The 25,373-nt window shown below is 48.8% G+C and overlaps 1 protein-coding gene across 1 annotated transcript in view; it reads right to left on the reverse strand.

Moving 5' to 3' along the window:
• The window catches only part of LOC132379186 (leucine-rich repeat and immunoglobulin-like domain-containing nogo receptor-interacting protein 1), a 569,173-nt gene that overhangs the window by 477,082 nt on the left and 66,718 nt on the right, over positions 1–25,373 (reverse strand). The window contains exon 2 of the mRNA XM_059946860.1: positions 6,839–7,015. The gene's annotated coding sequence lies outside the window, so the exon portion shown is untranslated. The remainder of the gene's footprint in view (positions 1–6,838; positions 7,016–25,373) is intronic.

Genomic DNA, 25,373 nt, shown 5'->3' on the forward strand with positions numbered 1-25,373 from the left:
TGCGTACAGTTGTTTTGTTTGGTGTTATACACGTGTACAGTGATTTTGTTTGGTGTTATACATGCATACAATTGCTTTGTTTCGTGGTATACACGTGTACAGTCATTTTGTTTGGTGCACACGCGTACAGTCAATTTGTTTGGTGTTATACACATGTACGGTTGTTTCATTTGATGTTGTACACGTGTACGGTGGTTTCGTTTGGTGTTGTACACATCTACGTTTGTTCATTTGGTGTTGTACATATGTACAGTTGTTTCATTTGGTGGTATACACAACTACAGTTGTTCATTTGGTGTTGTACACGTGTACTGTTGTTTCGTTTCATGGTGTAAACATGTACGGTTGTTTTGTTTGGTGTTATACATGAGTATGTTTGTTCATTTGGTGTTGTACACATCTACGTTTGTTCATTTGGTGTTGTACATATGTACGGTTGTTTCATTTGGTGGTATACACAACTACAGTTGTTCATTTGGTGTTGTACACGTGTACTGTTGTTTCGTTTCGTGGTGTACACCTGTACGGTTGTTTCGTTTGGTGTTGTACATGTGTACGGTTGTTTCGTTTGGTGGTATACACATGTATGTTTGTGCATTTGTTGTTGTACACGTGTATGGTTGTTTCGTTTGGTGTTATACACGAGTATGTTTGTTCTTTTGGTGTTATACACGAGTACGGTTGTTTCGTCTGGTGTTGTACATGTGTACGGTGGTTTCATTTGGTGTTGTACACATGTATGGTTGTTTCATTTGGTGGTATACACGTGTACATTTGTGCATTTGTTGTTGTACACGTGTATGGTTGTTTCGTTTGGTGTTATACACATGTACGTTTGTTCATTTGGCGTTGTACACATGTACGGTTGTTTCGTTTGGTGTTATACATGAGTACAGTTGTTCATTTGGTGTTGTACACATGTACGGTTGTTTCATTTGTTGTTATACATGAGTACGGTTATTTTAGTCTGGTGTTGTACATGTGTACGGTGGTTTCATTTGGTGCTGTACACATGTATGGTTGTTTCATTCGGTGTTATACACATGTACGTTTGTTCATTTGGCGTTGTACACTTGTACAGTTGTTTCATTTGGTGGTATACACTTGTACAGTTGTTTCGTTTGGTATTGTACACATGTACGGTGGTTTCGTTTGGTGTTGAACACGAGTACGTTTGTTCATTTGGCGTTATACAAAACTGTGGTTGTTCATTTGGTGTTCTACATGAGTACGGTGGTTTTATTTGGTGTTGTACATGTGTACAGTGGTTTTGTTTGGTGGTATACAAATGTACGGTTGTTTCGTTTGGTGTTATACATGAGTACGATTGTTTTGTTTGCTGTTGTACACGAGTACGGTTGTTTCATTTAGTGGTATACACGTGTACAGTGATTTTGTTTGGTGGTGTACACGTGTATGGTTGTTTGTTTCGTTTGGTGTTATACATGTGTATGTTTGTTCATTTGGGGTTATACACGAGTACAGTTGTTTTGTTTGGTGTTGTACACATGTACGTTTGTTCATTTTCTGTTATACATGAGTACGGTTGTTTCATTTGGTGGTATACACATTTACGGTGATTTCATTTGCTGTTATACACGGGTACGGTGGTTTCATTTGCTGTTATACATGAGTACGGTTGTTTCATTTGGTGGTATACACATTTACGGTGATTTCATTTGCTGTTATACATGAGTACGGTTGTTTCATTTGCTGTTGTACACGAGTACGGTTGTGTTTCGTTTGGTGGTATACACGGGTACGGTGGTTTCATTTGCTGTTATACATGAGTACGGTTGTTTCGTTTGGTGGTATACACGTGTACGGTGGTTTCATTTGCTGTTATACATGAGTACGGTTGTTTCGTTTGGTGGTATACACGTGTACGGTGGTTTCATTTGCTGTTATACATGAGTACGGTTGTTTCATTTGGTGGTATACACGTGTACGGTGGTTTCATTTGCTGTTATACACGTGTACGGTGGTTTCGTTTGGTGGTATACTTGTGTACGGTTGTTTCATTTGCTGTTGTACATGAGTACATTTGTTCATTTGGGGTTATACATGAGTACAGTTGTTTCGTTTGGTGTTGTACACGAGTACGGTTGTTTCGTTTGGTGGTATACACGTGTACGGTTGTTTCGTTTGGTGGTATACATATGTACGTTTGTTCATTTGGGGTTATACACGAGTACAGTTGTTTCATTTGGTGTTGTACGCATGTACGTTTGTTCATTTGCTGTTATACATGAGTACGGTTGTTTCGTTTGCTTTTGTACACGAGTACGGTTGTGTTTCGTTTGGTGGTATACACGGGTACGGTGGTTTCATTTGCTGTTATACATGAGTACGGTTGTTTTGTTTGGTGGTATACACGTGTACGGTGGTTTCATTTGCTGTTATACATGAGTACGGTTGTTTCGTTTGGTGGTATACACGTGTACGGTGGTTTCATTTGCTGTTATACATGAGTACGGTTGTTTCATTTGGTGGTATACACGTGTACGGTGGTTTCATTTGCTGTTATACACGTGTACGGTGGTTTCGTTTGGTGGTATACTTGTGTACGGTTGTTTCATTTGCTGTTGTACATGAGTACATTTGTTCATTTGGGGTTATACACGAGTACAGTTGTTTCGTTTGGTGTTGTACACGAGTACGGTTGTTTCGTTTGGTGGTATACACGTGTACAGTTGTTTTGTTTGCTGTAATACACAAGTACTTTGGTGTCATTTGCTGTTATACAGGAGTACAGTTGTTTCGTTTGCTGTTGTACACGAGTACGGTGGTATCGTTTGGTGGTATACACCAAGTGTACACTTGTACAACACCAAACGAAACAACTGTACTTGTGTATAACCCCAAATGAACAAACGTACTCGTGTACAACATGGTATACACGTGTACGGTGATTTCATTTGCTGTTATACATGAGTACAGTTGTTTCATTTGCTGTTGTACATGAGTACGGTTGTTTCGTTTGGTGGTATACACGTGTACGGTGGTTTCATTTGCTGTTATACATGAGTACGGTTGTTTCGTTTGCTGTTGTACACGAGTACGTTTGTTCATTTGGGGTTATACACGAGTACAGTTGTTTCATTTGGCGTTGTACACGTGTACGTTTGTTCATTTGCTGTTATACATGAGTACGGTTGTTTCGTTTGGTGGTATACACGGGTACGGTGATTTCATTTGCTGTTATACATGAGTACGGTTGTTTCATTTGCTGTTGTACACGAGTACGGTTGTGTTTCGTTTGGTGGTATACACGGGTACGGTGATTTCATTTGCTGTTATACATGAGTATGATTGTTTCGTTTGCTGTTGTATACTAGTACGGTTGTTTTGTTTGGTGGTATACACGTTTACAGTGATTTCGTTTGGTGGTGTACATGTGTATGGTTGTTTCGTTTGTTGTTGTACACGTGTATGTTTGTTCATTTGCTGTTATACATGAGTACGGTGGTTTTGTTTGCTATTGTACATGTGTATGGTTGTTTCATTTGATGTTGTACACACGTACGTTTGTTCATTTGCTGTTATACATAGGTACGGTTGTTTCGTTTTGTGTTATACACGAGTATGGTGGTTTCGTTTGCTATTGTACATGTGTATGGTTGTTTCATTTGGTGTTGTACATGTGTACGGTGGTTTCATTTGCTGTTATACACTAGTACGTTTGTTTTGTTTGTTGTTGTACACGCGTACATTGTTCATTTGGTGGTATACATGTGTATGGTGGTTTCATTTGCTGTTGTACATGCGTACGGTTGTTTCGTTTGGTGGTATACACGTGTACGGTGATTTCATTTGCTGTTGTACATGAGTACGATTGTTTCATTTGCTGTTGTACACTAGTACGTTTGTTTTGTTTGTTGTTGTACACGCGTACATTGTTCATTTGGTGGTATACACATGTACAGTTGTTTCGTTTGCTGTTGTACACGTGTACTGTGGTTTCGTTCGGTGGTATACATGTGTACAGTTGTTTTGTTTGACTCTAACACCACCCTGCCTGACTCAGAGACAACAAACGCACAGCTCACCTTGTGTGCACAGCCCATCTCCCAGCCCTGACAGACACATAGAAACACAAACACATGAGAATTTGCTGATGCTTGAAATCCTGAGCACCACACAAAACTGCTGGAGGAGCATCAATGGAGGGGAATAAAGAGTCAATGCTTCGTGCCGAGGCCCTTCTTCATGACTGGAAAGGAGGGAGGAAGATGCCTGAAACCCAGAAACACAGAACCATGAAAACTGGTCCTTTGGCTCATCTCATCTATGTTCACCAAGTTGGGTGTGTGTTAGCCCCATCTCCACACATTTGGCCCCATACCTCTCTAAACCTTTCCTACACTCTGAATTTCCCCCTCTTCCACGGCAGCTCATTCCACATACACATCACACTCTGGGTGAACAAACTGCCGCTCAGGACACTCCTCGCACCTTAATCCCCTGCCTCCTCTGTTTAGATATCTACCAGCCCCTGGTCCAGAGGTTGGGAAGGGAAATGGGGAATGGGGAGATCAGGGGTTTTATTTCACAGGACCGCATGTGGGTGGACCATATTTCCTTCATTAATAAAAAGGCTCAGCAGGGGATGTGCTTCTTGTCCATCTTCCCCAGAAGATCCTGGAACAATCCTGGAACTGGCATCATAGTGTGCATCCTCCATCAGCCATTACTGTCTGCTTTGCTCTCACAATATACAAAGGCTACAGCGGGCTGTCAGCTCAGCTGAAAAGGTCATTGGCTGCAGTTGACCATCACTGCAGGACTTGTATGTGCCCAGGACAAACAGGTGGGCAGGAAAATCATTGCAGACACTAGCCACCCTGCAAACTGCCTTTTGCAAAAGCTGCCCACTAGAAAGCACGGCAGGGCTGTTAAAACAAACTTCACACCAGCCTGAAAGTTCCTTTCCCCTGATAGTTAGTCTGATCAACCATTCTAGTTAGCCGGCCACCCCGTCCACCTCTTACCCCCGTCACTGCGCTGTGAAAACTTTAAACCACTGTTTATAATGCTGTTCACTTTGTAAATACATGCTGGTGTTTATGCACATACATACATTTTATTCCATATCCGTGGTTAACCTCTAACTTTATATTTTATATAATCATTTCATTTTTATAATGGTTCTATGTTGCTTTTTGCTGCATGTCGTGCCCTAACCAACACTCCACAGCACACGTGGAAAGGAATATGGTGAATAGGCTTGATCTCCATCCCTGTCCATGGTGCAGTGTAACTCACCAGTCTCTGAGCCTACCACATGGCCCAATGCTCATTGGGGCAGGGGCCATACACAGTGGTCACTCTCAGGAAGAGCTGAAGGTAGATACTCTTCCCAGAGCTGTCCATGGCTGCTGGGTTCTAGCTGTCTATGTTATAAGAAGCCAGTCTGTAAGACAGGGAGGTACAATATGGAGAACAAGCCATTGCCCAGGCAGGGGATTACTCCAGAAGCTCTCCCCATGACTGGGTAGAACAAGGCAGCGGAGGTTTGGGATCAGAGTTCCTCTTCTCCTATATGAGCTCCGTGTGTCTGAATGTTGTGGGAAATTGGGTTCGTGGGTTCAGTCAGAGGTGCAGTGCACCTCCCTGTCTGCCATAACTGCACCCCCTTGTCTAGCCGGCCCATGGTGACCGAGTGAGAAAGGGAACCACGTGGTCACAGCTCACTAGATTTAAACCCTGTCATCAGCTGAACGGAAGCTGGTGGGAGGCTCAGTTCCTGCCCCCCACGGGGCCTGCCTTTTGATGAGCACGGCCAAACTGAAGCGACTGGTTTGAAGGCACCAGTACCCCACCTTTGCACCTTCTGCTGTCAGTAGAAATGGTTCTGCTGGGCTTAGTAGCTAAGCCATACATGAAGGCCCGGAGCTGGCTGTCGGAGGCTATTTGAGATGATCACCACTGGGAGCATTTAATAGATAATAGATAAAGCTTAACCCCACTACCTTTCCCAGCTATAACCCCCCATTCCGACGCTGAGTGAATTGGCTCTGTATACAGGGCAACTGAGACACCACCTACTGCAACACTGCAGACACTCAAAACTCAGCATTACCAACAAAATCCAGAAGATTTTATTTCCATCTGCAATAACGAGAAAGCACAGGCCATTCACAGCCCATCGAGTCTGCGCCACCATTCCATCATGGCTGGTGTATCTTCCTTCTCAACCCCTTTCCCCTCCCCTCTCCCTGTAGCATTTGATGCCCTGACTAATCACGAACCTATCAACCTCCACTTTAAATATACACAATGACAGCCCTCACAGCCACAATGATTCCCCACCCTCTGGCTAAAGAAACTCCTCCTTATCTCTGTTCTAAAGGGACATCCCTCTATTCTGAGGCTGTGCCCTCCAGTCCTAGACCCCCCCCACCATAGAAAACATCCTCTCCACATCCACTCAATGTTCAATCGGTTTAGTATTGTCCATGAGCACAGGAGCACACGATCAGATTGAAGAGTTTAATACAGCTGCTTCCTGATACACCGAAATGAGGAATGTAACCCTCTTCATAGAGAGTGCGTCACTGAGCACATACACCCTGTGCTGTCTGCCACTGAGTCAACATTTCGTCTGCATCTATCACAATCCATGTAGATCAGATTCGTTAATGAATCTTGACAGCAAGGTAATGGTGTTGATGGAGCAGAGCCACGCCAGGGTTTCTGAACGCTGTCACCATTCTCTGTGAGATCCAAAGGCAACGGGCTCAGGTCCAACTCCACGCCACAGAAACACATCAATCAGAACATCGCCCACAAAGATCTGTGTGACACATCTCACTTCAAATCTCCGTCCATGTCTTACCTGCTAATCTGCCAAGGGTTGGGGGCCTCCCTGGGCTGCGCTACTGAGTGCACGCAGAGGTTGCTGGGAGCCTCACTGGGAGCCGGTCCAAACCTCAATCACCGGAATATTTTCAGAACAGGGGATTCTCTCCAAACCACAAAGTCCATCTGGAAAACCGTACTCCAGTAACACAATCTGTGGGCAGGAAATAAACTGAAGTCAGCATCTCTGCAACAAACAGTAGACCTTACTTAACTTACGTATTGTCTATGAGGATCAAGGCCAGAATCAGTATCAATTACAGTAAGAAGTATATATAAGTATATGTGTGTATATATTCAAGCTCCTGTACCTCCTCCCTGATGCTAGCAAAGAGAAGAGGGCATGTTTTGAGTGATGAGGGTCCTGATGCTGCCTTTCTGAGGCATCGCTTTCTGAAGATGTCCTGGATGCTGGGGAGGCCAGAGCCCTTGATGGGGCTGGCTGAGTTGACAACTTCCTGCCGATTTTTCCCATCCTGTGCAGTGGCCCCTCCATGCCAGACGGTGATGCAACCAGTTACAATGCTCTCCATAGGACATCTGTGAGAGTGTTTGGTGACATACCAAACCTCCTCAAACTGCTAATGAAGTATGGCTACTGTCATGCCTTCTTTGAGGATGTTGGCCCACTTATTGCCCTTCCCTGACTCCCCTTGGGATGCTGATATTGGTGATTTCCCTCCTGAAACCTCTGCCATCCTGCTGTGGAGGGACCTCCCACGTGCTGGTGGGGGTGGGGGAAGGGGGTACACCCACTGTGGACAAGAGAGGTGGCCAGACAATGCACCCCATTCGTTGCCTAGCTATGTCACCAGTTAACACTGAAAACCTGAACTCCAGGAAATGTTAAGATGTGACACAAGGGTGTTAAACAGACGAGATGAAAGGTAGGTAGTTGTGCAGAGTTGTGCCTCTCACAGTTTCAAAACCCCCGGCATCCCTGTCCCAAACTGATCTAGATTCAAATTCATTTGTCACATGTACATTGAAACATACAGTGGAAAGTGTCATTTGTGTTAGCAACCAACACACGTGAGGATGTGCAGGAGGCAGCCCGCAAGTGTCCATTATCTCCAACCTCACTCTGTATGCTTCAGTCATATCCTGCTCACTCGGTCGAACTCTGACCCCACCTCCAGTGCCTACACCCCTCCCTAACTCTGAGATCCCTCCAGCCCCTGCACCCCTCCCTAACTCTGTGACCCCTCCCTAACTGTGACCCCTCCAGCCCCTGCACCCCTCCCTAACTGTGACCCCTCCAGCCCCTGCACCCCTCCCTAACTCTGAGATCCCTCCAGCCCCTGCACCCCTCCCTAATTCTGAGATCCCTCCAGCCCCTGCACCCCTCCCTAACTCTGAGATCCCTCCAGCCCCTGCACCCCTCCCTAACTCTGAGATCCCTCCAGCCCCTGCACCCCTCCCTAACTCTGAGATCCCTCCAGCCCCTGCACCCCTCCCTAACTCTGTGACCCCTCCCTAACTGTGACCCCTCCAGCCCCTGCACCCCTCCCTAACTGTGACCCCTCCAGCCCCTGCACCCCTCCCTAACTCTGTGACCCCTCCAGCCCCTGCACCCCTCCCTAACTCTGTGACCCCTCCAGCCCCTGCACCCCTCCCTAACTCTGAGATCCCTCCAGACCTTGTACCCCTCCCTAACTCTGTGACCCCTCCAGCCCCTGCACCCCTCCCTAACTGAGATCCCTCCAGCCCCTGCACCCCTCCCTAACTCTGTGACACCTCCAGCCCCTGCACCCCTCCCTAACTCTGATCCCTCCAGCCCCTGCACCCCTCACTAACTCTGTGACACCTCCAGCCCCTGCACCTCTCCCTAACTCTGTGACCCCTCCAGCCCCTGCACCCCTCCCTAACTCTGTGACCTCTCCAGCCCCTGCACCCCTCCCTAACTCTGTGACACCTCCAGCCCCTGCACCCCTCCCTAACTCTGATCCCTCCAGCCCCTGCACCCTCCCTAACTCTGTGACACCTCCAGCCCCTGCACCTCTCCCTAACTCTGTGACCCCTCCAGCCCCTGCACCCCTCCCTAACTCTGATCCCTCCAGCCCCTGCACCCCTCCCTAACTCTGACACCTCCAGCCCCTGCACCTCTCCCTAACTCTGTGACCCCTCCAGCCCCTGCACCCCTCCCTAACTCTGTGACCCCTCCAGCCCCTGCACCCCTCCCTAACTCTGAGATCCCTCTAGCCCCTGCACCCCTCCCTAACTCTGTGACACCTCCAGCCCCTGCACCCCTCCCTAACTCTGAGATCCCTCCAGCCCCTGCACCCCTCCCTAACTCTGTGACACCTCCAGCCCCTGCACCCCTCCCTAACTCTGTGACACCTCCAGCCCCTGCACCCCTCCCTAACTCTGTGACACCTCCAGCCCCTGCACCTCTTCCTAACTCTGTGACCCCTCCAGCCCCTGCACCCCTCCCTAACTTTGTGACCCCTCCAGCCCCTGCACCCCTCCCTAACTCTGTGACACCTCCAGCCCCTGCACCTCTCCCTAACTCTGTGACCCCTCCAGCCCCTGCACCCCTCCCTAACTTTGTGACCCCTCCAGCCCCTGCACCCCCCCTAACTCTGAGATCCCTCCAGCCCCTGCACCCCTCCCTAACTCTGAGATCCCTCCAGCCCCTGCACCTCTCCCTAACTCTGTGACCCCTCCCTAACTGTGACCCCTCCAGCCCCTGCACCCCTCCCTAACTTTGTGACCCCTCCAGCCCCTGCACCCCTCCCTAACTCTGAGATCCCTCCAGCCCCTGCACCTCTCCCTAACTCTGTGACACCTCCAGCCCCTGCACCCCTCCCTAACTCTGTGACCCCTCCAGCCCCTGCACCCCTCCCTAACTTTGTGACCCCTCCAGCCCCTGCACCCCTCCCTAACTCTGAGATCCCTCCAGCCCCTGCACCCCTCCCTAACTCTGTGACACCTCCAGCCCCTGCACCCCTCCCTAACTCTGTGACACCTCCAGCCCCTGCACCCCTCCCCATCTCTGTAATCCCCTCCAGGCCCTGCACCCCTCCCTAACTCTGTGACACCTCCAGCCTCTACACCCCTCCCTAACTCTGATCCCTCCAGACCTTGTACCCCTCCCTAGCTCTGTGACCCCACCTCCAACATTTGATACCCCTCCCTAACTCTGTGACCCCTCCAGCCCCTGCACCTCTCCCTAACTCTGTGACACCTCCAGCCCCTGCACCCCTCCCTAACTCTGTGACCCCTCCAGCCCCTGCACCCCTCCCTAACTCTGTGACCCCTCCAGCCCCTGCACCCCTCCCTAACTCTGAGATCCCTCGAGCCCCTGCACCCCTCCCTAACTCTGAGATCCCTCGAGCCCCTGCACCCCTCCCTAACTCTGCAACCCCATTTCCAAATTTAATACACCTCCCTAACCTACAACCCTTCCTCTCCCTGACCTCCTTCTCAAATCCATACATCTCTCCCATGTATGTAACTCACCCTTCTCCAAACCCTACACCCTTCCTACCTCTGTAGCTCATCCATCCCCAACACCTCCCGAATTCTCCGCACCCATCAGTCCTGAATAACACTGGGATCTCCTCTCCGCAGGGAGTTCACACAAGATGGAGCTCAGCAGGTCTTTGGGTTTTTAGGTGAGCTGACTGAATTGGAGGAAAATGGATGAACGTACAGTGGAAATTCAGCCATGATCTGGTTGAAGGGCAGAAGAAGATGTGAACGATGGATATCCTGTATCTCCTCTGTATGGGGAAAGCTGTAGGCACCCCCATCCTGGCTCTCTCTGCATCTCAGAAGCTCCAGGCAGGACCCACTCTCTCAGTGGTGAAGCACCATCAACTAAAACATAGAACAATACAGGCCTTTCAGCCCGAAATGTTGTACCAGCCTTTTAACCTACTCCAAGATCAATCTAACTCTTCTCATCCACAGAGCCCTCCATTTTTCTATCATCCATGTGCCTATCTAAAAGTTTCTTAAATGCCCCTAATGTATCTGCCTCTACCAGTCCTGGCAGTTCATTCCACACACTCACCACTCTCTGTATAAAAAACCTACCTCTGGCACCCCCCTATGCTTTCTACCAATCACCTTCAAACGATTTATTGAGATACTGTATGGAATAGGCTCTTCTGGCCTTTTGAGCCTCACCTTCTAGAAATCCACAGATTTAACAGAAGCCCAATCATGGGCAATTTATAATGACCAATTCACTGACAAACCGCAACATCAATGGACTGTGGGAGGAATCTGGATCTCCTGGAGGAAACCCACACAGTCACATGGAGAAAGTACAAACTCCTCAAAGTCAGTGGTGGGAAATGAGCCCAGTTCGCTGGTACCATGGAGTGCTGTGCTAACCACGATGCATCCTGGGAATAGGGGCAATGTGTTCAACACCATCCACCCTGCTCTGCTGACAGCGATGCCCTGGTCTCATGGATTATTGATTACCTGACTGGCAGACCACAATACGTGCGCTTGCAACACTGTGTCAGACAGAGTAGTCAGCAGCTCTGGGGCTCCACAGGGGACTGTCCTGTCTCCCGTTCTCTTCACCATCTACACCTCGGACTTCAACTACTGCACAGAGTCTTGCCATCTTCAGAAGTTTTCTGATGACTCTGCCACAGTTGGATGTATCAGCAAGGGAGTTGAGGCTGAGTACAGGGCGATGGTGGGAAACTTTGTCACATGGTGCGAGCAGAATCATCTGCAGCTTAATGTGAAAAAGTCTAAGGAGCTGGTGGTGGACCTGAGGAGGGCTAAGGCACCAGTGACCCCTGTTTCCATCCAAGGGGTCAGTGTGGACATAGTGGAGGATTACAAATACTTGGGGATACAAATTGACAATAAACTGGATTGTTCAAAGAACACTGAGGCTGCCTACAAGAAGGGTCAGAGCCGTCTCTATTTCCTGAGGAGACTGAGGTCCTTTAACATCTGCCAGACGATGCTGAGGATGTTCTACGAGTCTGTAGTGGCCAGTGCTATCATGTTTGCTGTTGTGTGCTGGGGCAGCAGGCTGAGGGTAGCAGACATTAACAGAATCAACAAACTCATTCGTAAGGTCAGGGATGTTGTGGGGATGGAACTGGACTCTCTGACGGTGGTGTCTGAAAAGAGGATGCTGTCCAAGTTGGATGCCATCTTGGACAATGTCTCCCATCCACTCCATAATGTACTGGTTAGGCACAGGAGTACATTCAGCCAGAGACTCATTCCACCGAGATGTAACACTGAGCGTCATAGGAAGTCATTCCTGCCTGTGGCCATCAAACTTTACAACTCCTCCTTCGGAGTGTCAGACACCCTGAGCCAATAGGCTTGTCCTGGACTTATTTCCATTTGGCATAATTAACTTATTATTTAATTATTTATGGTTTTATATTCTATATTTCAACACTTTTCTTGCTTGGTGCGACTGTAACAAAACCCAATTTCCCTCGGGATCAATAAAGTACCGTTTGTATGTCTCTCTGTCTGTAACTGTCCTTTCTATCTATCTTGTACATTTCTTTCAAGTCACCTCACATCCTCTTTAAGATCAAAGAGAAAAAGCCTTAGGTCACTTAACCTTTCCATACTTTGTTTTAGGAACTCGTACTGGTGGCTCATACAAGAGAAGCCAAACATGGTAGAGAATGCAACTTGCTTTACCTGCTCACTCTCTACTCTCTCTTCTACACCCGTCTAGTCAACTCTCCACCTTGTACACACTCCTTTATCCAGTCACCTCTCCATCTGGAATGCACTGCCTCGGAAGGTAGTGGAGGCCAATTCTCTGGATGCTTTCAAGAAGGAGTTAGATAGGTATCTTATGGATAAGAGAATCAAGGGATATGGGGACAAGGCAGGAACCGGGTATTGATAGTAATTGATCAGCCATGATCTCAAAATGGCGGTGCAGGCTCGAAGGGCCGAATGGTCTTCATCTGCACCTATTGTCTATTGTTTATTGTCTATTATCTTGTACACCCCTCTATCAAGTCGCTTCCCCATCTGGTAGACTCCTCTATCTCATCTCCATCTTGTACACACCTCCATCTTGTCACTTCTCCATCTTGTACACCCTTCTGTCTTGTCAGCTTTCCATCTTGTACACAGTCCTATATCTAGTCGCCATTCCATCATGTACACACCTGTCTAGCCAAGTCTCCATATTGTACACCCCTCCACCGTCACTTCCCCATCTTTTACACATTTATCAAGTCACCTCTTGAACACACCCCTCTATGTCGACATCTCTCCATCCTGTACACACCTCTCTATCTAGTCACCTCTCCATCCTGTACACACCCCTCTATCTAGTCACCTCTCCATCCTGTACACACCCCTCTATCTAGTCACCTCTCCATCCTGTACACACCCCTCTATCTAGTCACCTCTCCATCCTGTACACACCCCTCTATCTAGTCACCTCTCCATCCTGTACACACCCCTCTATCTAGTCACCTCTCCATCCTGTACACACCCCTCTATCTAGTCACCTCTCCATCCTGTACACACCCCTCTATCTGGTCACCTCTCCATCCTGTACACACCCCTCTATCTAGTCACCTCTCCATCCTGTACACACCCCTCTATCTAGTCACCTCTCCATCCTGTACACACCCCTCTATCTAGTCACCTCTCCATCCTGTACACACCCCTTTATCTAGTCACCTCTCCATCCTGTACACACCCCTTTATCTAGTCACTTCTCCATCCTGTACACACCCCTCTATCTAGTCACTTCTCCATCCTGTACACACCCCTCTATCTAGTCACCTCTCCATCCTGTACACACCCCTCTATCTAGTCACCTCTCCATCCTGTACACACCCCTCTATCTAGTCACCTCTCCATCCTGTACACACCCCTCTATCTAGTCACCTCTCCATCCTGTACACACCCCTCTATCTAGTCACCTCTCCATCCTGTACACACCCCTCTATCTAGTCACTTCTCCATCCTGTACACACCCCTCTATCTAGTCACTTCTCCATCCTGTACACACCCCTCTATCTAGTCACTTCTCCATCCTGTACACACCCCTCTATCTAGTCACCTCTCCATCCTGTACACACCCCTCTATCTAGTCACTTCTCCATCCTGTACACACGCCTCTATCTAGTCACCTCTCTATCCTGTACACACCCCTCTATCTAGTCACCTCTCCATCCTGTACACACCCCTCTATCTAGTCACCTCTCCATCCTGTACACACCCCTTTATCTAGTCACCTCTCCATCCTGTACACACCCCTTTATCTAGTCACCTCTCCATCCTGTACACACCCCTCTATCTAGTCACCTCTCCATCCTGTACACACCCCTCTATCTAGTCACCTCTCCATCCTGTACACACCCCTCTATCTAGTCACCTCTACATCCTGTACACACCCCTCTATCTGGTCACCTCTCCATCCTGTACACACCCCTCTATCTGGTCACCTCTCCATCCTGTACACACCCCTCTATCTGGTCACCTCTCCATCCTGTACACACCCCTCTATCTAGTCACCTCTCCATCCTGTACACACCCCTCTATCAAGTCACCTCTCCATCCTGTACACACCCCTCTATCTAGTCACCTCTTCATCCTGTACACACTCCTCCATCTAGTCACCTCTCCATCCTGTACACACCCCTCTATCTAGTCACCTCTCCATCCTGTACACACCCCTCTATCTAGTCACCTCTCCATCCTGTACACACCCCTCTATCTAGTCACCTCTCCATCCTGTACACACCTCTCTATCTAGTCACCTCTCCATCCTGTACACACCCCTCTATCTAGTCACCTCTCCATCCTGTACACACCCCTCTATCTAGTCACCTCTCCATCCTGTACACACCCCTTTATCTAGTCACCTCTCCATCCTGTACACACCCTTTTATCTAGTCACCTCTCCATCCTGTACACACCCCTCTATCTAGTCACCTCTCCATCCTGTACACACCCCTCTATCTAGTCACCTCTCCATCCTGTACACACCCCTCTATCTAGTCACCTCTCCATCCTGTACACACCCCTCTATCTAGTCACCTCTCCATCCTGTACACACCCCTCTATCTAGTCACCTCTCCATCCTGTACACACCTCTCTATCTAGTCACCTCTCCATCCTGTACACACCCCTCTATCTAGTCACCTCTCCATCCTGTACACACCCCTCTATCTAGTCACCTCTCCATCCTGTACACACCCCTCTATCTAGTCACCTCTCCATCCTGTACACACCCCTCTATCTAGTCACCTCTCCATCCTGTACACACCCCTCTATCTAGTCACCTCTCCATCCTGTACACACCTCTCTATCTAGTCACCTCTCCATCCTGTACACACCCCTCTATCTAGTCACCTCTCCATCCTGTACACACCCCTCTATCTAGTCACCTCTCCATCCTGTACACACCCCTCTATCTAGTCACCTCTCCATCCTGTACACACCCCTCTATCTGGTCACCTCTCCATCCTGTACACACCCCTCTATCTAGTCACCTCTCCATCCTGTACACACCCCTCTATCTAGTCACCTCTCCATCCTGTACACACCCCTCTATCTAGTCACCTTTCCATCCTGTACACACCCCTCTATCTAGTCACCTCTCCATCCTGTACACACCCCTCTATCTAGTCACCTCTCCATCCTGTACACACCCCTCTATCTAGTCACCTCTCCATCCTGTACACACCCCTCTATCTAGTCACCTCTCCATCCTGTACACACCCCTCTATCTAGTCACCTCTCCATCCTGTACACACCCCTCTATCTAGTCACTTCTCCATCCTGTACACACCCCTCTATCTAGTCACCTCTCCATCCTGTACACACCCCTCTATCTAGTCACCTCTCCATCCTGTACACACCCCTCTATCTAGTCACCTCTCCATCCTGTACACACCCCTCTATCTAGTCACCTCTCCATCCTGTACACACCCCTCTATCTAGTCACCTCTCCATCCTGTACACACCCCTCTATCTAGTCACTTCTCCATCCTGTACACACCCCTCTATCTAGTCACCTCTCCATCCTGTACACACCCCTCTATCTAGTCACCTCTCCATCCTGTACACACCCCTCTATCTAGTCACCTCTCCATCCTGTACACACCCCTCTATCTAGTCACCTCTCCATCCTGTACACACCCCTCTATCTAGTCACCTCTCCATCCTGTACCCACCCCTTTATCTAGTCACCTCTCCATCCTGTACACACCCCTCTATCTAGTCACCTCTCCATCCTGTACACACCCCTCTATCTAGTCACCTCTCCATCCTGTACCCACCCCTTTATCTAGTCACCTCTCCATCCTGTACCCACCCCTTTATCTAGTCACTTCTCCATCCTGTACACTCCCCTCTATCTGGTCACCTCTTCATCCTGTACACACCCCTCTATCTGGTCACCTCTTCATCCTGTACACACCCCTCTATCTAGTCACTTCTCCATCCTGTACACACCCCTCTATCTAGTCACCTCTCCATCCTGTACACACCCCTCTATCTAGTCACCTCTCCATCCTGTACACACCCCTCTATCTAGTCACTTCTCCATCCTGTACACTCCCCTCTATCTAGTCACCTCTCCATCCTGTACACACCCCTCTATCTAGTCACTTCTCCATCCTGTACACACCCCTCTATCTAGTCACCTCTCCATCCTGTACACACCCCTCTATCTAGTCACCTCTCCATCCTGTACACACCCCTCTATCTGGTCACCTCTTCATCCTGTACACACCCCTCTATCTAGTCACCTCTCCATCCTGTACACACCCCTCTATCTAGTCACCTCTCCATCCTGTACACGCACCTCTATCTAGTCACCTCTCCATCCTGTACACACCTCTCTATCTAGTCACCTCTCCATCCTGTACACACCCCTCTATCTAGTCACCTCTCCATCCTGTACACACCCCTCTATCTAGTCACCTCTCCATCCTGTACACGCCCCTCTATCTAGTCACCTCTCCATCCTGTACACACCCCTCTATCTGGTCACCTCTCCATCCTGTACACACCCCTCTATCTAGTCACCTCTCCATCCTGTACACACCCCTCTATCTAGTCACCTCTCCATCCTGTACACACCCCTCTATCTAGTCACCTCTCCATCCTGTACACACCCCTCTATCTAGTCACCTCTCCATCCTGTACACACCCCTCTATCTAGTCACCTCTCCATCCTGTACACACCCCTCTATCTAGTCACCTCTCCATCCAGTACACACCCCTCTATCTAGTCACCTCTCCATCCTGTACACACCCCTCTATCTAGTCACTTCTCCATCCTGTACACACCCCTCTATCTAGTCACTTCTCCATCCTGTACACACCCCTCTATCTAGTCACCTCTCCATCCTGTACACACCCCTCTATCTAGTCACTTCTCCATCCTGTACACACCCCTCTATCTAGTCACCTCTCCATCCTGTACACACCCCTCTATCTAGTCACCTCTCCATCCTGTACACACCCCTCTATCTAGTCACCTCTCCATCCTGTACACACCCCTCTATCTAGTCACCTCTCCATCCTGTACACACCCCTCTATCTGGTCACCTCTTCATCCTGTACACACCCCTCTATCTAGTCACCTCTCCATCCTGTACACACCCCTCTATCTGGTCACCTCTTCATCCTGTACACACCTCTCTATCTAGTCACCTCTCCATCCTGTACACACCCCTCTATCTAGTCACCTCTCCATCCTGTACACACCCCTCTATCTAGTCACCTCTCCATCCTGTACACACCCCTCTATCTAGTCACCTCTCCATCCTGTACACACCCCTCTATCTAGTCACCTCTCCATCCTGTACACACCCCACTATCTAGTCACTTCTCCATCCTGTACACACCCCTCAATCTAGTCACCTCTCCATCCTGTACACACCCCTCTATCTAGTCACCTCTACATCCTGTACACACCCCTCTATCTAGTCACCTCTCCATCCTGTACACACCCCTCTATCTAGTCACCTCTCCATCCTGTACACACCCCTTTATCTAGTCACCTCTCCATCCTGTACACACCCCTCTATCTAGTCACCTCTCCATCCTGTACACACCGCTTTATCTAGTCACTTCTCCATCCTGTACACACCCCTCTATCTAGTCACTTCTCCATCCTGTACACACCCCTCTATCTAGTCACCTCTCCATCCTGTACACACCCCTCTATCTAGTCACTTCTCCATCCTGTACACACCCCTCTATCTAGTCACCTCTCCATCCTGTACACACCCCTCTATCTAGTCACCTCTCCATCCTGTACACACCCCTCTATCTAGTCACCTCTCCATCCTGTACACACCCCTCTATCTAGTCACCTCTCCATCCTGTACACACCCCTCTATCTGGTCACCTCTTCATCCTGTACACACCCCTCTATCTAGTCACCTCTCCATCCTGTACACACCCCTCTATCTGGTCACCTCTTCATCCTGTACACACCTCTCTATCTAGTCACCTCTCCATCCTGTACACACCCCTCTATCTAGTCACCTCTCCATCCTGTACACACCCCTCTATCTAGTCACCTCTCCATCCTGTACACACCCCTCTATCTAGTCACCTCTCCATCCTGTACACACCCCTCTATCTAGTCACCTCTCCATCCTGTACACACCCCACTATCTAGTCACTTCTCCATCCTGTACACACCCCTCAATCTAGTCACCTCTCCATCCTGTACACACCCCTCTATCTAGTCACCTCTACATCCTGTACACACCCCTCTATCTAGTCACCTCTCCATCCTGTACACACCCCTCTATCTAGACACCTCTCCATCCTGTACACACCCTTTTATCTAGTCACCTCTCCATCCTGTACACACCCCTCTATCTAGTCACCTCTCCATCCTATACACACCCCTCTATCTAGTCACCTCTTCATCCTGTACACACCCCTCTATCTAGTCACCTCTCCATCCTGTACACACCCCTCTATCTAGTCACTTCTCCATCCTGTACACACCCCTCAATCTAGTCACCTCTCCATCCTGTACACACCCCTCTATCTAGTCACCTCTCCATCCTGTACACACCCCTCTATCTAGTCACTTCTCCATCCTGTACACACCCCTCTATCTAGTCACCTCTCCATCCTATACACACCCCTCTATCTAGTCACCTCTCCATCCTGTACACACCCCTCTATCTATTCACCTCTCCATCCTGTACACACCCCTCTATCTAGTCACTTCTCCATCCTGTACACACCCCTCAATCTAGTCACCTCTCCATCCTGTACACACCCCTCTATCTAGTCACCTCTCCATCCTGTACACACCCCTCTATCTAGTCACTTCTCCATCCTGTACACACCCCTCTATCTAGTCACCTCTCCATCCTATACACACCCCTCTATCTAGTCACCTCTCCATCCTGTACACACCCCTCTATCTAGTCACCTCTCCATCCTGTACACACCCTTTTATCTAGTCACCTCTCCATCCTGTACACACCCCTTTATCTAGTCACCTCTCCATCCTGTACACACCCCTCTATCTAGTCACCTCTCCATCCTGTACACACCCCTCTATCTAGTCACCTCTCCATCCTGTACACACCCCTCTATCTAGTCACCTCTCCATCCTGTACACACCCCTCTATCTAGTCACCTCTCCATCCTGTACACACCCTTTTATCTAGTCACCTATCCATCCTGTACACACCCCTTTATCTAGTTCCCTCTCCATCCTGTACACACCCCTCTATCTAGTTACCTCTCCATCCTGTACACACCCCTCTATCTAGTTACCTCTCCATCCTGTACACACCCCTTTATCTAGTCACTTCTCCATCCTGTACACACCCCTCTATCTAGTCACCTCTCCATCCTGTACACACCCCTCTATCTAGTCACCTCTCCATCCTGTACACACCCCTTTATCTAGTCACCTCTCCATCCTGTACACACCCCTCTATCTAGTTACCTCTCCATCCTGTACACACCCCTTTATCTAGTCACTTCTCCATCCTGTACACACCCCTCTATCTAGTCACCTCTCCATCCTGTACACACCCCTCTATCTAGTCACCTCTCCATACTGTACACACCCCTTTATCTAGCCACCTCTCCATCCTGTACACACCCCTCTATCTAGTCACCTCTCCATCCTGTACACACCCCTCTATCTAGTCACCTCTCCATCCTGTACACACCCCTCTATCTAGTCACCTCTCCATCCTGTACACACCCCTCTATCTAGTCACCTCTCCATCCTGTACACACCTCTCTATCTAGTCACCTCTCCATCCTGTACACACCCCTCTATCTAGTCACCTCTCCATCCTGTACACATCCCTCTATCTAGTCACCTCTCCATCCTGTACACACCCCTCTATCTAGTCACCTCTCCATCTTGTACACACCCCTCTATCTAGTCACCTCTCCATCCTGTACACACCTCTCTATCTAGTCACCTCTCCATCCTGTACACACCCCTCTATCTGGTCACCTCTCCATCCTGTACACACCCCTCTATCTAGTCACCTCTCCATCCTGTACACACCCCTCTATCTAGTCACCTCTCCATCCTGTACACACCCCTCTATCTAGTCACCTCTCCATCCTGTACACACCCTTTTATCTAGTCACCTATCCATCCTGTACACACCCCTTTATCTAGTCACCTCTCTATCCTGTACACACCCCTCTATCTAGTCACCTCTCTATCCTGTACACACCCCTCTATCTAGTCACCTATCCATCCTGTACACACCCCTCTATCTAGTCACCTCTCCATCCTGTACACACCCCTTTATCTAGTCACCTCTCCATCCTGTACACACCCCTCTATCTAGTCACCTCTCCATCCTGTACACACCCCTCTATCTGGTCACCTCTTCATCCTGTACACACCTCTCTATCTAGTCACCTCTCCATCCTGTACACACCCCTCTATCTAGTCACCTCTCCATCCTGTACACACCCCTCTATCTAGTCACCTCTCCATCCTGTACACACCCCTCTATCTAGTCACCTCTCCATCCTGTACACACCCCTCTATCTAGTCACCTCTCCATCCTGTACACACCCCTTTATCTAGTCACCTCTCCATCATGTACACACCCCTCTATCTAGTCACCTCTCCATCCTGTACACACCCCTCTATCTAGTCACTTCTCCATCCTGTACACACCCCTCTATCTAGTCACCTCTTCATCCTGTACACACCCCTCTATCTAGTCACCTCTCCATCCTGTACACACCCCTCTATCTAGTCACCTCTCCATCCTGTACACACCCCTCTATCTAGTCACCTCTCCATCCTGTACACACCCCTCTATCTAGTCACCTCTCCATCCTGTACACACCCCTCTATCTAGTCACCTCTCCATCCTGTACATACCCCTCTATCTAGTCACCTCTCCATCCTGTACACACCCCTCTATCTAGTCACTTCTCCATCCTGTACACACCCCTCTATCTAGTCACCTCTCCATCCTGTACACACCCCTCTATCTAGTCACCTCTCCATCCTGTACACACCCCTCTATCTAGTCACTTCTCCATCCTGTACACACCCCTCTATCTAGTCACCTCTCCATCCTGTACACACCCCTCTATCTAGTCACCTCTCCATCCTGTACACACCCTTTTATCTAGTCACCTCTCCATCCTGTACACACCCCTCTATCTAGTCACCTCTCCATCCTGTACACACCTCTCTATCTCGTTGCTCTCCATCTTGTACATCTCTCTATATAGTCACCTCTCCATCCAGTCAACTCTCCATCTTGAACACCCCTCTATCTATTCACCTCTTCAGCTTTTACACCGCCATCCAGTCACTTCTCCATTTGTTACACGCTACTCTATCTAGTCACGTCTTCCTCTTGGACACACCTCTGTCGCAACTCCTCTCCATCTTGTACACATCCCTCTATCTTGTCACCTCTCGATTTTGTATACACTTCTATCTATTCACCTCTCACTCATCACCTCTCCATCTTGTATACTCCTGTATCTGGTCACATCTCCATGTCACCCAGCCCACCTGCATTGTTTATGCTGATACTTTCCTATACTCTCTCCATCTCCTGTCCACAGCTTACTGGTTACACATGAGAAATCTGCACACTGCACAGTTCATCTAAAAGTAGGTGGCCCCTTCCATGGTCCTCAAAGCCTGGAGCATCATGTTGGGCTGAAGGCCTGTTCCGGTAAGATGGCGTTGCACAAGGTGGCTGTGGCCTCTCCAGGTTCCACAAATGCTGCACCGGATGCACCATCGATCTTCAGGTTGAGCTATCGTAACTGTATGTGCAGTGTGGTGTGTGACTGAAGGTCCTGTGAGGTCCTGAAGCCTTTGGAGAGCTGGTTCGTTTAGCTGTATACATGAGTATGCTTGATTGTGACCTTTGAGTTCGTACTGTGCTCTATGTTCCTGTTCAGGGCCTACAAACCCGAGATGAAGCCAGCCCCTTGTCGAGCACTTTGCAAACAGCAGCAGGGACTCTCTCCTCTGCTCATTGGAACTGAGAAACCTGTACTATCCTCCACTCTGCTGTAGACTTCACACATCAATGCCCCTTTCACAGGGAATAATTTCTAGAGGGATTTACTCGTGATTAATCCTGAAAACTCATTAGAAGTACTCAGTAATTAAAACACAGAGCACACTCTATCAGCAATCAGCCCAGTCCAACAGTAACCAACTCCTTCAGCAGCGACATTCCCCCTGGATTGCACGCCATTCCACTTGCTCCAAGTTGTGTAGCCCTCATTAATTCAAGGAGGGCTTTACACAACAGAAACAGCACTGATTGAAACAAAACAAATAAAGACTTGACTTGCATTTCTATGATACCTTACCTCAGCAACAGTCACCTTGTAGTCATAAAGAGCTACAGCATATGAACAGGCCTTTTGGCCCATCTAGTTCATGCTGAACACTTACTCTGCCTAGTCCCATTGACACGCACCTGAACCATAGCCCTCCATACCCCTCCCTTTCATGTACAGTACTATCCGAACTGTTTAACTTGCATCCACTTTCACCCTCACACCACCAAGGGGGGAAGAAGTTTTCCCTCTGACGGGCTCCCTTTGTTCTTTAAACCAGAGCCCAGGCATGTGTCAGCCAGAGGAAGCCAACACCCCCATTTGGCACAGTTCAGGTGATGCTGGCCTCACCACCTGCCACTGAGATGGGGGTTCTACCTGCTGTACCATGCTGACAGTGAAGGTGTCCTTCTCCCTCCCTTCCTTCCATGATCCACTGTCCTCTCCTAACAGACTCCTTCTTCCACCATTTATCTTTTCCACCTATCACCTCCCAGCTTCTTACTTCACTCACCTGGTCTCACTTATCATTTGCCATTGTGTACTCCTTCCTCCATCTTCCCCCTTCCTTCCCCTCCCTCCATCTTCCCTCTTCCTTCCCCTCCCTCCATCTTCCCCCTTCCTTTCCAGCCCTGATGAAGAGTCTCGACTGGTTATTTCTCTCCACGGATGCTGCCTGACCTGCTGAGAGCCTCCGGCATTCTGTGTGAGGCTCTTTGGTGGGTGGGATTGCGAGAGCTTTTATCTCCAGTACACAGGGTAATAGCAGCAGAACTGCCTGAGGCCCAGTCTCCTCAATGGTTATGGGTCCTATGGTGTGAGAGGTGGTGAGAGGGGGTGGGGGGGTTGAGAGAAGGTGGCAGGAAGAGGAGAGCAGGGGAGAGGGGTGAGAGGGGGTGGGGGGGGAGAGAGGGAGAGGGTCAGAGAAGAACTATCGTTGGGTATATTTAAAGTGGAGGTCAATAAGTTCTTGATGAGTAAGGGGGGGTCAAAGGTTACGGGGAGAAGGCAGGAGAATGGGGTTGAGAGGGAAAATAAATCAGTCATGATGGAGCAGACTGGATGGGCTGAATGGCCTAATTCTGATCCTGTGTCTTTGGACCTTCTGGATTTTGTGAGGTGATGGTCTAATAATGACTGCAGCAGACTGACAGGCTTCTGAGCTGGAACAGGATGACCCTGGGGTGAGGAGACTTTTTCAATTACCAACAGACATTTATTTTCTCTTTTTCACTGTGCACATCCTCACATTCCACGATCAGCCCTTCACACCACTGATTGCTTTGCCCTCTGACTGTCAGCAACACTCACATTCACGTTTCCTGGTCAGTGAGCGCTCACAAAAAACAGAAAGGTCTCTGACAATCATTGACACCGTCCCCCCAACCCAAAGAAATTATCACAAGGTGGAGGTTATCATTACATATTGTTAAAGTAGGTTCTTGATCAGTGAGGACATCAAATGTTGCCAGTATATATATATATATATCTAGACACACACACTCACACTCACACACACACACTCACACACACACACACACACACACACACACACACACACACACACACACTCTCACACACACACTCACTCACACACACATACTCACACTCACACACACTCACACACACACACACTCACACACACATACTCACACTCACACACACACTCACACACACATACTCACACTCACACACACACTCACACACTCACACACACACACTCACACACACACACATCCCCCACACACTCACTCACACACACACACACTCACACACACACACTCACACTCACACACACACATTCACACACACACACTCTCACACACTCACACACACACACTCACACTCACACACACACTCACACACACACTCACACACACACACTCACACTCTTACACACACACACACTCACACTCTTACACACACACACACACACACACACACACTTACACACACACACACACACACACACACACTCACACTCACACTCACACACACATCCCCCACACACTCACTCACACACACTGCACACATTGGCATTTGTCTCTGAGCTTATCACAGCGAGGGCCATTTGAACGATACTGCATTGCACATGAAGTGCTGAGTTCAGGAAAAGGACTGCAGGCACCAAACCCTCTTCTCATCTTGTTCTACAGCATCTGCTTTATTGAAAAGTCACACAAGGAACGTTAAATTCTAATCCTGCTTCACAGCTGAAATCAGGGTTAAAGTTAATCCCAGCCTCATGGGAAAGAATATCTTCTTACAACAGTCCATGACTGAGATGGGGAGAGATTTTCTCACACAGAAACCTTGCTCAAAACTGCCTTCCTCACGCATTGAATACATTCAAGGCTGGGATCAACAGAGATTTTAGCATCGTAAACTCCACACTGAGGCATTAAGCTGCAGTATGGACAGATGTAAAGACAAAAAGGCAGAATAATTAACCGCTGCATCTGTTGAAACTTCAGGCCCTTCTGTAGAGTGCCCATGTCTTTGGTATAAGGTATGCTGGCTGAAGAAGTCTTCTCTCCACAGGGTCACAACGTGCCAATGCACACAGATACATCACAAATGTTCAAGGCTTTTCCCAGTTCACCCGCCAGTCCCACACAGCATCAGTGATGCTAAGGGATCACAGAGCAGTCAAGCACAAACACAAGTCCTTTGGCCCATCCTGTCCCTGACAGCCCAAACACGCATTGACCTGCATTGGGTCCATCTGCCTCAGTAATTCAAGT

This window comes from Hypanus sabinus, chromosome 21, assembly GCF_030144855.1.
Source record: "Hypanus sabinus isolate sHypSab1 chromosome 21, sHypSab1.hap1, whole genome shotgun sequence".
In the NCBI taxonomy this organism is placed as follows: domain Eukaryota; kingdom Metazoa; phylum Chordata; class Chondrichthyes; order Myliobatiformes; family Dasyatidae; genus Hypanus; species Hypanus sabinus.